This window comes from Hyperolius riggenbachi, chromosome 7 (assembly GCF_040937935.1).
Source record: "Hyperolius riggenbachi isolate aHypRig1 chromosome 7, aHypRig1.pri, whole genome shotgun sequence".
In the NCBI taxonomy this organism is placed as follows: domain Eukaryota; kingdom Metazoa; phylum Chordata; class Amphibia; order Anura; family Hyperoliidae; genus Hyperolius; species Hyperolius riggenbachi.
Window position 1 is genome coordinate 39,871,920 of NC_090652.1, and position 16,124 is coordinate 39,888,043.

The window sequence follows — 16,124 nt, forward strand, 5'->3', positions numbered from 1 at the left end:
TCTTTCCACGAGTCGATGGACCTCGGTGAGCGTTTACTGAGCGTTCTCTCAGCGGATTCTCCAGGCCCGAAGGTAACTTGCTCAAAACCTCTGCCTGGGATACCTCACCACGGAATCCTTTGTTCGGCTAGATTGAGTGTACATTAAAATCCAAATAAAACAGGTCCATGACTCCTCGCTGATCATCACTCGGATTGCAGTCCGTGTGTTGGCCTCTCTAGCGGCCTCCCACACACCACCTATCCTCTTGATAAGCTTTCTTTCCAGTCCGCGTCAACTCCGCTTGTGTCGCTGTGGAATATCTTGAAAACTAGATAACAGACTGACATTTGGCCCGGTCCTTGCCTGCCTTTTCTGCTAGACAGCGCAGCTGGGTTCACGGCACCAATTTCTAAAATTAAATTAAAAATACATAGGTGGATAGATATTGTTACAGCAATTAAATTTCTCCAATTACCCCTCCTCCGCTGCCTGACGTTGTTTCTCAAATTGTTAAGAGAACTCTAAAGTTCAAAGTTTCACGTGAAGTTCCCAGCATGAAAGATAACAAGACATGGGACAAAGGGGAACAGGTTTTGACCCAAGACGACCACATTGTGTTACAAAGGTAGAACACAAAAATAAGCAGGTGAGTTCCAGTCTGACCTGGTGGAAAAGGTTTCCGGTGATGTTCCAGGGACACTCGGACTGGACCTCTGCAGTTCACAAGTTCTTCCTACACCCACTGGTCGTCTGGATGGGGATGACAACTTTAGGCATCATTATCCAGGTGAGGTTGCGTGTTAAAATTACGTAAAACAAATTAACCTGGTCCAGAGATTGGTGCCTCATAAACAATCTCATGAACCCATATTTTCAAATTAAGGGATATACAGGGTTACGGGTATAGGTTTAGTAGTACCGGTGATGGAGCTGATTGTATAAAGGCGCTTTTTTAGAAGGCACTTGGCACTGCTCCATTGAGTAACAAACAAACGAGTTTCACTTTTCTGTGGTCATGCAAGTTTGTGAGTGATACGCAAGTGACGCAAATGCTGAGCATGTGGTATAGAGGGACTTAGAAGTAGGGCCTCCCCAGAGAGCCTGGTTACAGGAAGACCAAGAGGTCTTGCTCTCTCTCTTCCAGGGATAACCGCCTAGAGCAGAGAAGTTGTGTGAGCACGAACATCGAAAAGTGAAACATAAAGAAACAAAACCAAGGTACTGTGGGGTTCAGAAGTGGGGATCTGCGGATCAAGCCATTTTAGGGGGGATTGTTAGAATTTAAGTAGGCCTCAGTTACTTGGCCTGAGGTTTATGTAAAAGGCTTGTCCGCAGTGTATGTCTTTAAAATAGAATTTCTTGTGATGCAGGCCTAAGCATCTCAGTGTCTGCTTGTTATTCATTTTGTCTCAAGCAGATACTGAGAACATGTTCCTAAAAGAAGGCCATCGGCCTACTCTGACCTCAACACGTACACCACAGGAACAGTAAACATCAGCCGTATTTACTAAATATCCACATTCCAGTAAGTAAAGGAAAGGTGAAATTAAATATTAATCGAGTGGGTGGGTATTATGACACCATGATAGGGCTCATCCAATAGTCTGGTCTAGGGGATGGTGAATATGATGTCACGTTTAACTCTTTCCTAGTCGGTATTAAACATCTAGGGGGGCGCTCAGAGCTCACTCTGCTTCATACTTTCATGCCCTCCATCTCTGACTTCTACTGGCTGGAACCCAATTATTTCTCTAAGTATGTTCATTCCTCTCTGTAATCTGATAGGATGTATGCTGTACATAGGTAGTCTAGTGTAACATAGAGTAGATATAAGAATACCTGACTAACCACCACAGGGGGTTAGGCAAGAGCGGTAACGCCAAGAAACATGAAGATCTGCTTTGCTTGCTAGGATAAGATGAACTGTATCTATCTGTATATCTGTTTTCTGAATAAACTCCGTAAACAGTGAAGAAGCCTGAGAAAAGTCTATCTCCTGCTTGCTGTGTGAAGAGTCATGTTTGCAAACTCCTGCTGATGAGTTTGCTGGTGCCGGAGCAAAAGGTGGATATTACAGTCTACGTGCTCTGGTGCCCATGTGGCCTGGAGTACGTGGGCCGCACCACCAGGGCGTTACATAAAAGAATAGGGGAGCATTTCTATAATATAGCTAGGGGGTTTGAGTCCCATAGTGTGTCGAGTCACTTTAAGAGTTTTCACAACCGGGACCCCTCTCTGCTAAAATTCATGGGGGTTGAAAAGTGGGTTCCAAAGTGGAGGGGTTCGAGCAAACAGAGGGACATCTCGAGGGCAGAGGGCAGATGGATCCATAATCTGAAATCATTGGCACCTACGGGGTTAAATATTAAATTTGACTTAAACTGCTTCATTGTGGATGATTAAGTAATGGTAATATTGGGAATGGCCACTTGATGGCAGTAGGAGAGTAGAAGCACTGATTGTATGAATATAAGGGTCTCCGCAATGTCATTTGAATCTGGGTTAATTTTAACTTCTATTTTAATGTATCTTAACCCTATACCTTTATTATTATTGAAAGGTTAAAGTAGGTGTTATATTTAGATAAGGTTTTATATGGAGGAAGTAGCAGCCAATGTTTACATTGTAGCGCTGTGCGGCGGATGATGGGGGCAAGGCTGATCGGCATGACAACGGGGGGCGGGTACAACGAGGAGGAGGTATATCTTACGGCTGGCGTACTGGCACGCTAGCCCCTGATGAGTCCTGGTGACGAAACGCGTAGAGCGGAGCCAGTACGCCTCTCGTAGGTCACGTGGGTCGGAGTGCGGAAGTCTGGAGTCTCGGGAGCCTGAACAGCGGGACGCCGCAGAGAGGCCATTGACGCATCTGAAGCTGGAGAGACTTGCCGCTATGACACGCTATTCCATCCCTAAAGGGAGTCTGTAAGTTACCCAAGTGCGCGAGAGGCGCAGTGTGTACTCAGTTTGGATTGACATGCTGCGCGATGATATTGTTTTATTGTTATTTTTACATTGGAACTGGATATGATCACTGATGTCCTGAGTGATACATATTTGTGAATGCGAGATTGCCACCTGAATCACGGTGGTCTACATCTGGTGAGCCTTTTTGACCTCTAGGGTAGTGGGGATCACGTGTGGACACTGTTATCACTCACACCCGCACCGTGGAGTATTGATGATTATTGAATGGTTATACAGTATCACACTATGTGGAGATGTTGTTCTAGGTTTCTGGAGGAGCGCGCAGTGGAGTGCATAGCACCAGAAGGACTTTGACTATTTTACAGGAGGAACCACAGCGCACTCAGTGGACTTTGTGTGACATTTATGGTGATATTCATGTGAGGAGTCATGTTTGCAAACTCCTGCTGATGAGTTTGCTGGTGCCGGAGCAAAAGGTGGTTATTACACCATTCATGGGCAAATCCAGAAAGTAAAAATTGGTACTTCCTGCATCAAGATGGCCGTGACCTTTTTAGAATTTCTGGGTCACGGATTTCCTTGCATAATGGGCTCGTACATGCCGCAGCACACCACATTGCCCCTTGACCCAACTGTGCACGGAGCTTGGGCAGGCTGGTTGTGCATGCAGACGAACGCACGCACAGATTGATGGTGTGGTAATAATGACAATAAGGGGGCGGAGATAGGCGGTTTTGAATCAGAGCTATGGAGACCGGCTCTGCCTCTTCCTGTACCCACAGTATTCAACAGAGTCATTGGCCAGCTTCCTGGGGATTTTGGGGTGCAGGGGGGGGGGGGGGATGTATAGCTGCAGGGGAAACAGCAGAAGGTGATGGGAGTGTGTAAGCAACACATTTAAACTTTTCAAAAGGTTAAAAAAACTCTTTAGATTTGCTTTAAGTTTTTCAGAACAGTAAAACTATTTTTGAAACAGAGGTGCCAGCTTAGAATTAAAAAATTAATTTTTAAAAGTTTAAAATAGGGAGGCAGTGATGGACTTACCTCAACCAAGTAGACACAATAGTCTAAATCAGTGGTTCCCAACCTTTTATGAGGTATCGCTCCTTAGGGGAAGACGACTCACCCCTGTCGCCCCCCTTCTCTTAGTACAATATACCCTTACGCCAGGTGGTGGTGCCAGTGGAGGGGGTAGTGCTGTGACCTTGCCAGCTAAAAATAGTCGGTGACTCAACTACTTTGCGCCAATTCCCTTACCGGTGTAATGTCAGCTATTGCAGCCCCGCATGCGCAGTAGGAGCCTGCGTCCCATTAAATTGTGCAGCCACGTAAAACGTCCTAAATATCTCCGCTTCCGCACCACGTACACTCCCAAAATTTTCAGGGGAGGGAGGGGACCCCCAGATCTAGCTCTGTGCCGAATTGCAGCCCCCGAGCCCCGCTGGTTCCCAAGACTGATTGCAGCAAACCGATCTCGGGAACTAGCAGGGCTCGGGGGCTGCAATTCGACACAGAGCTAGATCTGGGGGTCCCCTCCCTCCCCTGAAAATTTCGGGAGTGTACGTGGTGCGGAAGCGGAGATATTTCAGGTAAATAATATCTAACTTCCCACTGAGCATGCGCGATACTCAGTGAGGAAGGCTGCTTCCGGGCTGCAATATCTGACATTACACCGGCGCGTGACCAACGAGTCCGGAGGAATTACGCAACTCTATCATGCACACTTGCATATTTTATACAGATCATATTTTTTGCCCATAATTTTCTTAAAAACGAGTGACACTGCGACACTTTATTTTTTCTGCCTTTTCATACTGATCGCCCCCCACAAATTTACCGCCCCCCTTAGAACCCAAATCGCCCACCTGAGCGCCCCCAGGTTGGGAACCACTGGTCTAAATTCACTGAAAAAATAATTTCTTCAAGGTACCCGACAAATTATGCTTAATTAATAAATAAATAGTTTTTCAGTTAACTTAGACTATCGTGTCTACTTGGGTGAGGTGAGTCCACCACTACATGCCTATTTTAAACGTTTTTTTAATTATTTTAATCTAAAATTTGTTTCAAAAATTGTTCTACTTGTAAGTCCACCCTTGGAGGGGTGTTACCCTCCTTTTTTCTGATCCTACGGAGAGGGACATTCTTAACCCGAGTGCGGTCCGGTCTAATCTCCCCACCTGCCATTAGGGACACATTGGTGCTCATGGAGCTGGAGAAAGCCCCGGGTTCGTATAAAACCTTTTAAACTGCCCATCTCACGTTTACTTTAAAAGACGAAGTGTGGTTTCTAAACTGCAACTGTGACAGTCTGATGCAATGTTGTAAATAAAGTTATATAACTGAAAATACAGAAATGACTCTTTTCTTTGCTACTAATGTTTTATGTACAGTGATGTGAAATACTATTTGCCCCCTTCCTGATATCTTATTCTTTTGCATGTTTGTCACACTTAAATGTTTCTGCTCATCAAAAACCGTTAACTATTAGTCAAAGATAACATAATTGAACACAAAATGCAGTTTTAAATGATGGTTTTTATTATTTAGTGAGAAAAAAAACTCCAAATCTACATGGCCCTGTGTGAAAAAGTGATTTCCCCCCTTGTTAAAAAATAACTTAACTGTGGTTTATCACACCTGAGTTCAATTTCTGTAGTCACCCCCAGGCCTGATTACTGCCACACCTGTTTCAATCAAGAAATCACTTAAATAGGAGCTATCTGACAAAGAGAATTAGACCAAAAGCACCTCAAAAGCTAGACATCATGCCAAAGAAATTCAGGAACAAATGAGAACAAAAGTAATTGAGATCGATCAGTCTGGTAAAGGTTATAAAGCCATTTCTAAAGCTTTTGGACTCCACCGAACCACAGTGAGAGCCATTATCCACAAATGGCAAAAACATGGAACAGTGATGAACCTTCCCAGGAGTGGCCGGCCGACCAAAATTACCCCAAGAGCGCAGAGAAAACTCATCCGAGAGGCCACAAAAGACCCCAGGACAACATCTAAAGAACTGCAGGCCTCACTTGCCTCAGGGTTCACGACTCCACCATAAGAAAGAGACTGTGCAAAAACGGCCTGCATGGCAGATATCCAAGGCGCAAACCACTTTTAAGCAAAAAGAACATTAAGGCTCATCTCAATTTTGCTAAAAAAAAACCATCTCAATGATTGCCAAGACTTTTAGGAAAATACATTGTGGACCGACGAGACAAAAGTTGAACTTTTTGGAAGGTGCGTGCCCGTTACATCTGGCGTAGAAGTAACACAGCATTTCATCAAAAGAACATCATACCAACAGTAAAACATGGCAGTGGTAGTGTGATGGTCTGGGGTTGTTTTGCTGCTTCAGGACCTGGATGGCTTGCTGTGATAGATGGAACCATGAATTCCACTGTCTACCAAAAAATCCTGAAGGAGAATGTCTGGCCATCTGTTCATCAACTCAAGCTGAAGCGATCTTGGGTGCTGCAGCAGGACAATGACCCAAAACACACCAGCAAATCCACCTCTGAATGGCTGAAGAAAAACAAAATGAAGACTTTGGAGTGGCCTAGTCAAAGTCCTGACCTGAATCCTATTGAGATGTTGTAGCATGACCTTAATAAGGCGGTTCATGCTAGAAAACCCTCAAATAAAGCTGAATTACAACAATTCTGCAAAGATGAGTGGGCCAAAATTCCTCCAGAGCGCAAACGCTTGATTGCAGTTATTGCTGCTAAGGGTGGCCCAACCAGTTATTAGGTTCAGGGGGCAATTTCTTTTTCACACAGGGCCATGTAGGTTTTGAGTTTTTTTTCTCACTAAATAATAAAAACCATCACTTAAAACTGCATTTTGTGTTCAATTATGTTATCTTTGACTAATAGTTAACGTTTTTTGATGTGCAGAAACATTTAAGTGTGACAAACATGCAAAAGAATAAGAAATCAGGAAGGGGGCAAATAGTTTTTCACATCACTGTATTATCCATACTACACATACAGTACAGTTCATTATCTCATAAGTTTATTTTCGCTACAGATTGGTTTTCAAGGGAACTGGAGGTGAAAATAAACTGATGAGATAAGCAATACTATTTATCCTCCTAAGCTACGTACACACGTCTGTTCTAAGGAACGTTTGCCGGTGTGTACAGTCTGTGGTCAGGCTGATAAGGTTGATTTTGACTGATCCGCTCGGCGGCACCGGCAAACTGTCGCTCGGCGGGACCGGCAAACTGTCCTTAGAATGGCCGCCCCGCGGGCTTGTCTGACGACCGGTAGTTTGATAAAGTCAGACGTGTGTACGAGCCTCTACTCCTAAAAATGACTTTTTTGAAGTATCCCAGATGTTTTTTTTTTTTAAATATTTAAACAATTACAAAGTAGGTTGAGTGTTTTATGGTCTCTAATCATTGGCAGTCTATTAACCTTCCTGGCCGCGCAGGAGGTTTTCTCAGGCCCTGCTGGGCCGATCTGCGGAAATTTTTTTTGCTAGCTGCGTCAGCACACCGATCGCCGCCGCCCCGCGCCGATTCGCCGCTATCCGCGCCGCCGCAGAGCCCCCCCCCCTAGACCGCTGCTCTTCCTGGCCTATCAGCGCCAGGCAGCGCTATGGGGTGGATCGGGACTCCCTTAGACGTCACGACGTCCATGACGTCATCCCGCCATGGCGACGGGGGAAGCCCTCCAGGAAATCCCGTTCTTTGAACGGGATTTCCTGATCGCCTATCGCCGGAGGCGATCGGAGGGGCTGGGGGGATGCCGCTGAGCCCTAGGCTCGCTACATGATTTAAAAAAAATCAAAATAACGGCAGCGCTGCCCCCTGGCGGTTTTTAATAGACCACCAGGAGGGTTAAATGTCCCAGAGTTAGAAAATAGGTCAATAGTTCATGTGTTTTATCTCTCCCTGCCCTCAGAAGTTGTATTCTGCCAGGAAAACTTTTACGGTTGTAATTTGCTTATCAGTGATGGCTACTATATACCTGACAAGGTACCGACAACACAGCAGCTATCCCTTCCATGCCTAGATATTAACTCTTTCAGGCAGCAAAAAAAGCAAGTAAAACAGCCTAGTCATTAATATGTCTTGTACTGTACATACACATGTTTATCTCATGTCACATGTCGCCTCGGGTACACTTTAACAGTAAATAATACTTTTCATTGACTGTATGCTTACCTGTACCTGACGCAATGCAAAACTTAACCTGCAGCGCCACACTGTGTTGCTGCTGTCCCTGCCTGTGTGATCATACCCTTTTTCTATACAGGGTGTTCTTCACAAAGTCATCATGGTAAGGCAACACAGGATCCTGTATGGGTACAGTGGCTCTGGAGATGCAGAAGCATTATTATTTATATAGCGCTGACATCCTCCACAGCGCTGTACAAGAGTATTTTGTCTTGTCATTTAACTGTCCCTCAGATGGGCCCTACCATAGTCATATGTTTATGCATCGTATGTATTGTAGTCTAGGGCCAATTTAGGGGAAAGCCAATTAACTTATTTGTAATTTTTTGGGGAATGTGGGAAGAAACCAGAGGGTCCAGAGGAAACCCACACAGATGCAGGGAGAACATACAAACTCCATACAGATAGTGCCCTGGCTGGAATTCAAACCGGGGACCCAGCACTGCAAGGCGAAAGCGATAACCACTACACCACTGTGCAGTGGTATGTAAGTAAACCAATAATAGACTATAAGAATCATTCAGGCCACATTGAACACTGTGCTGTGCTGACCAGACACTCACCATAATAAATGAGTAAAGGCTTCTCTGAATCATCACACTGGAATGTTTCTGTATTACATCACTGAATATCAGCTAAGTGCTGACTGGCAAGAACTGCATCTGTAAAACAAGTCCTTAATGGCTGCCCTCAGTTAGAAACAAGCATGCAGCTAATCCAGTCAGATTGTTCTCAGAAACGCCTGATCTGCTGCATGCTTGTTCAGGGTCTATGGCTAAAAGTAGTACAGGCAGAGGATCAGCAGGACAGCCAGGCAATGTGCCTTGTTTGAAATTAAATAAATATGTCAGCCTCCATATCCCTCTCACTTCAGGTCCCCTTTAAGCTTGCATCATACATAGAAAATGATGTAAAAGTACATTTCTGCAGATTGTGCGCTCACCTGCTCGTTAGGCCTCCCGGAATGACTTTTGTCCTTTCACTTTCAGCATGTAGAAACGGCTCTTTTGTTTGACTTTCCGTTGGTGGTTTGAATTTCCCTCAGTGTGGCGGCCTACCAATAGCGATGTGTGTAATAGGAGCCCTCAGTCACCTCACGGAAGGGAGGGGGAGAGCTGGAGCATCTTCTAGTTAGTGTTTAAGTGAAACTGAATTGTCACAAGTTGGAAGATGTCCTGGAAGCAGTAACCCTTTCGATGCAGAACTGTCAGTTCAGTTATTATGATTCCTGCAAAGCAAGTACCGTACTAACAGGTCGTTTCTCGTCACCATTACCAGACTCCAGGATTATTTAAGTAGTAAAAGCCCCTCTTTCCTTCCATAATACAAATCCTGCCGCTTACAGATACCTTAACCACTTGCCGCCCGCCCACAGCCGATGGGCGGCGGCAAAGTGGACGCCGAAAGGACCGCAATACGCCCAATGGCGTTGCGTCCTTTCGGCATGCCGGGGGAGCGATCGCGTCATTGATGACGCGCGCTTCCCCCGGCAACTGGCTCCGCCCACCCGCGACGACAACCCGCCGGCCGTTCGGAAGCGCCGGCGGGTTGTTAACCCCGCGATCGCCGCTACAAAGTGTATAATACACTTTGTAATGTATACAAAGTGTATTATACAGGCTGCCTCCTGCCCTGGTGGTCCCAGTGTCTGAGGGACCACCAGGGCAGGCTGCAGCCACCCTAGTCTGCACCCAAACACACTGATCTGCCCCCCCTGCCCCCTGATCGCCCACAGCACCCCTCAGACCCCCCCCCAGCCCACCTCCCAGACCCATGTTTACACCCAATCACTCCCCTAATCACCCATCAATCACTCCCTGTCACTATCTGTTAACGCTATTTTTTTATTAGGTCCCTAACTGCACCCTGGGGACTCCTGAGCACCCCCCACCACTCAGATTCTCCCCACACCCCCCCCCCCCCCCTGTGTACTGTATGCATCTATCCCACCCCTGATCACCTGTCAATCGCCTGTCAATCACCCATCAATCACCCCCTATCACTGCCACCCATCAATCAGCCCCTAACCTGCCCCTTGCGGGCAATCTGATCACCCACCCACACCATCAGATCGCCCGCAAACCTGCCGTCAGATCACCTCCCAAGTGCATTGTTTACATCTGTTCTCTACCCTAAACACCCACTAATTACCCATCAATCCCCCCCTATCACCACCTGTCACTGTTACCCATCAGATTAGACCCCAATCTGCCCCTTGCGGGCACCCAATCAACCGCCCACACGCTCAGATTGCCCTCAGACCCCCCCCCCCCTTATCAATTCGCCAGTGCATTATTTACAACTGTTCTTCCCTGTAATAACCCACTGATCACCTGTCAATCACCCATCAATCACCCCCTGTCACTGCCACCCATCAATCAGCCCCTAACCTGCCCCTTGCGGGCAATCTGATCACCCACCCACACCGTCAGATCGCCTGCAAACCCGCCGTCAGATCACCTCCCAAGTGCAGTGTTTACATCTGTTCTCTCCTCTAAATACCCACTAATTACCCATCAATCACCCCCTGTCACTGCTACCCATCAGATTAGACCCCTATCTGCCCCTAGGACATCCAATCACCCGCCCACACCCTCAGAACGCCCTCAGACCCCAGCCCTGATCACCTCGCCAGTGCATTGCTTGCATCTATTCCCCCCACTAATCACACCTTGAGACACCCATCAATCACCTCCTGTCACCACCTGTCACCCCCTAGCACACCTACCCATCAGATCAGGCACTAATTTGCCCTATGTGGGCTCCTGATCACTCGGCCAAACCCTCAGATCTTCCTCTGATCACCTCTCCAGTGCATTGATTGCATCTATTTGTGACCCCATTTTAGAAAGAAGACACCCCAAGGTATTCCGTTAGGAGTATGGTGAGTTCATAGAAGATTTTATTTTTTGTCACAAGTTAGCGGAAAATGACACTTTGTGAAAAAAAAAACAATTAAACTCAATTTCCGCTTACTTGTGACAAAAAATAAAGTGTTCTATAAATTTACTATACTCCTAATGGAATACCTTGGGATGTCTTCTTTCTAAAATGGGATCACTTGTGGGGTGCCTATACTGCCCTGGCATTTTAGGGGCCGTAAACCGTGAGGAGTAGTCTTGAAACCAAATGTCGCAAAATTACCTGTGAAATCCTAAAGGTACTCATTGGACTCCTTAGCGCAGTTAGGGTGCAAAAAAGTGCCACACATGTGGTATCGCCGTACTCAGGAGAAGTAGTATAATGTGTTTTGGGGTGTATTTGTACACATACCCATGCTGAGTGGGATAAATATCTCTGTAAATGGAAAATTGTGTGTAAAAAATTTTTTAAAAAAATTGTCATTTACAGAGATATTTCTCCCACCCAGCATGGGTATGTGTAAAAATACACCACAAAACACATTATACTACTTCTCCTGAGTACGGCGATACCACGTGTGGCACTTTTTTGCAGCCTAACTGCGCTAAGGGGCCCAAAGTCCAATGAGCACCTTTAGGCTTTTGCAGGGGTGCTTACAATTTAGCACCCCCAAAATGCCAGGACAGTAAACACCCCACAAATGACCCCATTTTGGAAAGTAGACACTTCAAGGTATTCAGAGAGGAGCATAGTGAGTCCGTGGCAGATTTCATTTTTTTTTTTTCGCAAGTTAGAAGAAATGGAAACTTTTTTTTTGTTGTCACAAAGTGTCATTTTCGGCTAACTTGTGACAAAAAATAAACTCTTCTATGAACTCACCATGCCTCTCAGTGAATACTTTGGGATGTCTTCTTTCCAAAATGGGGTCATTTGGGGGGTATTTATACTATCCTGGAATTTTAGCACCTCATGAAACATGACAGGTGGTCAGAAAAGTCAGAGATGCTTCAAACTGGGAAAATTAACTTTTGGCACCATAGTTTGTAAACGCTATAACTTTTACCCAAACCAATAAATATGCACGTATTGGATTTTTTTTTATCAAAGACATGTAGCACAATAAAATTGGACAAAAATGTATACAGAAATTTTACTTTATTTGAAAAATGTCAGCACAGAAAGTAAAAAAAATCATTTTTTTGACAAAATTCATGTCTTTTTTGATGAATATAATAAAAACTAAAACTCGCAGCAGCAATCAAATAGCACCAAAAGAAAGCTGTATTAGTGACAAGAAAAGGAGGTAAAATTCATTTAGGTGGTAGGTTGTATGACCGAGCAATAAACCGTGAAAGCTGCTGTGGTCTGAATGGAGAAAAAGGCTCTGGTCCTTAAAGAGAATCTGTATTGTTAAAATCGCTCAAAAGTAAACATACCAGTGCGTTAGGGGACATCTCCTATTACCCTCTGTCACAATTTCGCCGCTCCTCGCCGCATTAAAAGTGGTTAAAAACAGTTTTAAAAAGTTTGTTTGTAAACAAACAAAATGGCCACCAAAACAGGAAGTAGGTTGATGTACAGTATGTCCACACATAGAAAATACATCCATACATAAGCAGGCTGTATACAGCATTCCTTTTGAATCTCAAGAGATCATTTGTGTGTTTCTTTCCCCCATGCACTGAAGTTTCAGGCTGCTCTTTTCTTCTTGCAAACAGCTTTGCCCTTGTTTGTAATTCCTCAGTATGTGAAAGCCCAGCCAGCTCAGAGGACGATTTATCCAGCTGATTAGAGCAGCTTCTCTCTTCTCTCTTATCTAAATAACACACAGGCAGTGTGCATAGAGGGGCCAGAAAGGGTGAGTTCATAGCAGAACCACAACACTGAAGAACTTGGCAGCCTTCCAGACACAGGCCGACAAGTCTGACAGGGGAAAGATACATTGATTTATTACAGAGACTGTCATAGTAGAAAGTGCTGCAGTTAGCCAGAACACATTAGAATAGCTTTTGGAACATGTAGGATGATAAAAAACAGGATGCAATTTTTGTTACGGAGTCTCTTTAAGGGGTAGAAAGACTGTGGTCCTCAAGTGGTTAAAGGGAGGGTTCACGGAGAACAAATAATACGAATCCACTTACCTGGGGCTTCATCCAGCTCGTGGCAGGCAGGACATGCCCTCGCCACCGCTCTGCAAGGCTCCCGGTCTCCTCCGGTGGCTCACCTGACCTGGCCAGGCCGGCCTCATCTGCACTCCAACGTGCGTCTCACTTGGTCGCGCTGACATCATCGGACGTCCTCTAGGCTGTACTGCGCCTGTGGTACAGTCCGTAGGACGTCTGATGACGTCAGCACGACAGCGTGAGGCGCACATTGGAGCGCAGAAGATCCCGACCTGGAAACCGGCCTGGCCAGGTCGGGTAAGCCACCGGAAGAGACCGCGAGCCTGCAGAGCGGCGTCGAGGGCACGTCCTGCCTGCCACAGGCTGGAGGAAGCCCCAGGTAAGTGGATTAGTATTTTTATTTTTTATTATATCACCGTGGATCTTCCCTTTAAAAGGAAACTTAAAGCCACACACACACTCACTGCGCACGCACACACACACACACTGCGCACACATACACACACACACACACACACACACACACACACACACACACACACACACACACAGTTTAAGGGCCTGTTCATACTTGCTGCGTTTGTAGAACGCGTATAAATTCAAAGAGACGCAAGTTGAAAAACGCATGCGTTTTTCTTGCGTTTGAATGCGTTTTCTATTGCGTTTTGCACAAACACGTGACCCAGGGGAAAAAAAAGAATTATGGGAACCGCAGAGGAAAACGGACGCTAAAAACGCAATAGTACGCGTTTTTGATACGCGTCCATAGACTTTCATTGCGTCCGTTTCTATGCGTATCGCACAGAACTGCGTGCAGCAATGCGGATGAGAAACGTATGCGTCTCATACGCATACATGTGAACTAGCCCATTCAAAAGCATTAGGAGCCGTTTCTATGCGTTTTTGGTACCCGGACATGTTCCCTGAAAACGGCTAGGAACGCATATAGTCTGAACAGGCCCTAAAGGGACACTATCACTTGACATGTTTTTTTCAATTGAGATAGGAAATGTTTGGAAGTGCTGCTAAGTGTTTGCGCATACATCTGAATCCTTATCTCTGTTTACTGTTATCTAATCCCTTTCACACTTTTCTGACTGCAGTCTGCTGAAATTCTGATGGCAGACTCAGCCATGAGGGGTGGGGGGATTCCCTTCACAGTGAATCATTAACTCTATGTGTGCAGAGAGCTCAGTCAGAAACAGGCAGTGCTTTCTCTCACAGAGAGGAAATGTATCTTATGTGCAACATAAACATCTGTAATTGTGTGTGTGAAACCTGATATATGAAAACAAAAGCCTATCAGGTAATCTGCTTCAATATTAAACTGTTCTTAAGGTGCGTACACACGCACTACAAGAGGCCGACAGTAGCGCATGTGTACGCGCTCTCGGGCGGACTGATAAGGCTGATCCGCTGAGCGGATAGTTCAGAAACAGCCGACAGCGCATACACACGCACTACTGTCGGCTAAAAGCCCGCCCAGCGGGAGGATCCGGCAGACCCATCGTTGTCTCTTGTAGTGCGTGTGTACGCACCTTTACCATGTCAGATTGGAGAGGTTCTTACAGATTCACACCTCTGAAAATGAGACATTCCAAACGTAGCTAAAATCTACACACAATGAATTACAGCTTTTGCCTCTGATATTTAACATGAAAAGTAGGTAAATGTTTACACAGCTACTTAGACATTATTTCTGTACATTGTCATTTTAGAACACTTGGTTTGATAGGGTTCCTTTAACTCACCTGGGGCTTCTACCAGGCCTCTGCAGCTGCCTGTGCGGCCCTAGCTGCACACATCCTTGGTCATGCAATAGCCCGGCAATGGGAGTGTGATGGAGGACTAACGCTGCAAGTGCTGCGCAGATGCAGTGGCTGGCAACTGGCTCTGTTGCCAAAATTGAAACTTTGAGGCTGCGGGGGACCGGAGGATCGTTCCAGAACGGCGCGGGACAGGGAGGCTGCAGACACCTGGTAGAAGCCCCAGGTGAGTAAAACTTTTTTTTTTGTGACTTTAGGTTTCCTTTAATGTTACCAGCAGAGACAAAAGTTTGCATGATCGCTGAATACATTTTGCAATTTTCCTGTTTGATTCCCTGCAGATTCGATCCCGTCAGATAAATATGCCAGAAATCTGTTGCCTCAACATATCTGACCCCTTGATTTTGATAAAATATTGAGGGAAACTATTTGATGGACGCAATGGAAAATATCTGTCAATTGTAGGTAGGACAGGATCGGTGTTTGATTGACAAGTCATAGAACGGTACAGTGCTGCAGTTCCATGCATTTTCAGTAGCTTTTGATGTGCTGTGTGTGTGTGGAAGGAATCACAATCCGATCATAGAGAAGGATCGACCATTTTTTTACATTGAGTGGTAATCGGTAAAAGTATAGCTTTATAATGACCAACAAGAGTGCACACATAATGTAGGTGTATGAAGAATGGAAGCTGCAGAAAAAGCAAACGGGGAAGACTACCAATAAAGAGCAGGTGTAGGAGAGACACAGCACGGTGGTGAGGAAAGAAAGAGGATGCAAGGTGAGTGAGAGAAATAAACAGCTCACATACAGCTTGATTCACTAACGAAAGCACAGCGTAAGAGTGAGTTAGCTACTGTTATATGCTCTAGTGAATCAGTGTGTTCCCTGCATGCTACGTGCGCTAGTGGCAGCATAGTGTGCGTAACAAGTGGAGTGGGCACTCAGCGCACATTATGCTGCTAAATTGCAGCATAGCAAACGCTAGTAACTTAACTTCAGCTCCACACCTCCCGCCCTGAGCACCAGCGGGTCCAATCACATTAAAGGACATGATCCTTGAACTCTGATTGGCACAATAGGCTGCCTGTCACTTGCCTTAGCGATTTGGCCGACATTGCAACATTTTCGATGCCTAAAGATTCTGGAATTCTGTCATGGCAACCTGACACTTTGTTTTAATTTACACACACAGAACATTTATATTGCGCTTTTCCCCTGGCAGACTCAAAACACCAGAGCTGCAGCCACTAGGACACGCTCTATAGGCAGTAGCAGTGTT

General features: G+C 45.6%; 1 protein-coding gene across 3 annotated transcripts in view; it reads right to left on the reverse strand.

Annotated features, from left to right (window-relative positions):
* LOC137524266 (uncharacterized) overlaps nt 1-16,124 on the reverse strand; it is a 168,802-nt gene that overhangs the window by 67,467 nt on the left and 85,211 nt on the right. Inside the window, exon 1 of one of the 3 annotated variants that reach the window (XM_068243937.1) lies at nt 9,035-9,113. The exons of the other annotated variants lie outside the window; for them this stretch is intronic. The gene's annotated coding sequence lies outside the window, so the exon portion shown is untranslated. Of the gene's footprint in view, nt 1-9,034; nt 9,114-16,124 lie in introns of those variants that run through there. 3 annotated transcript variants of the gene reach the window in all.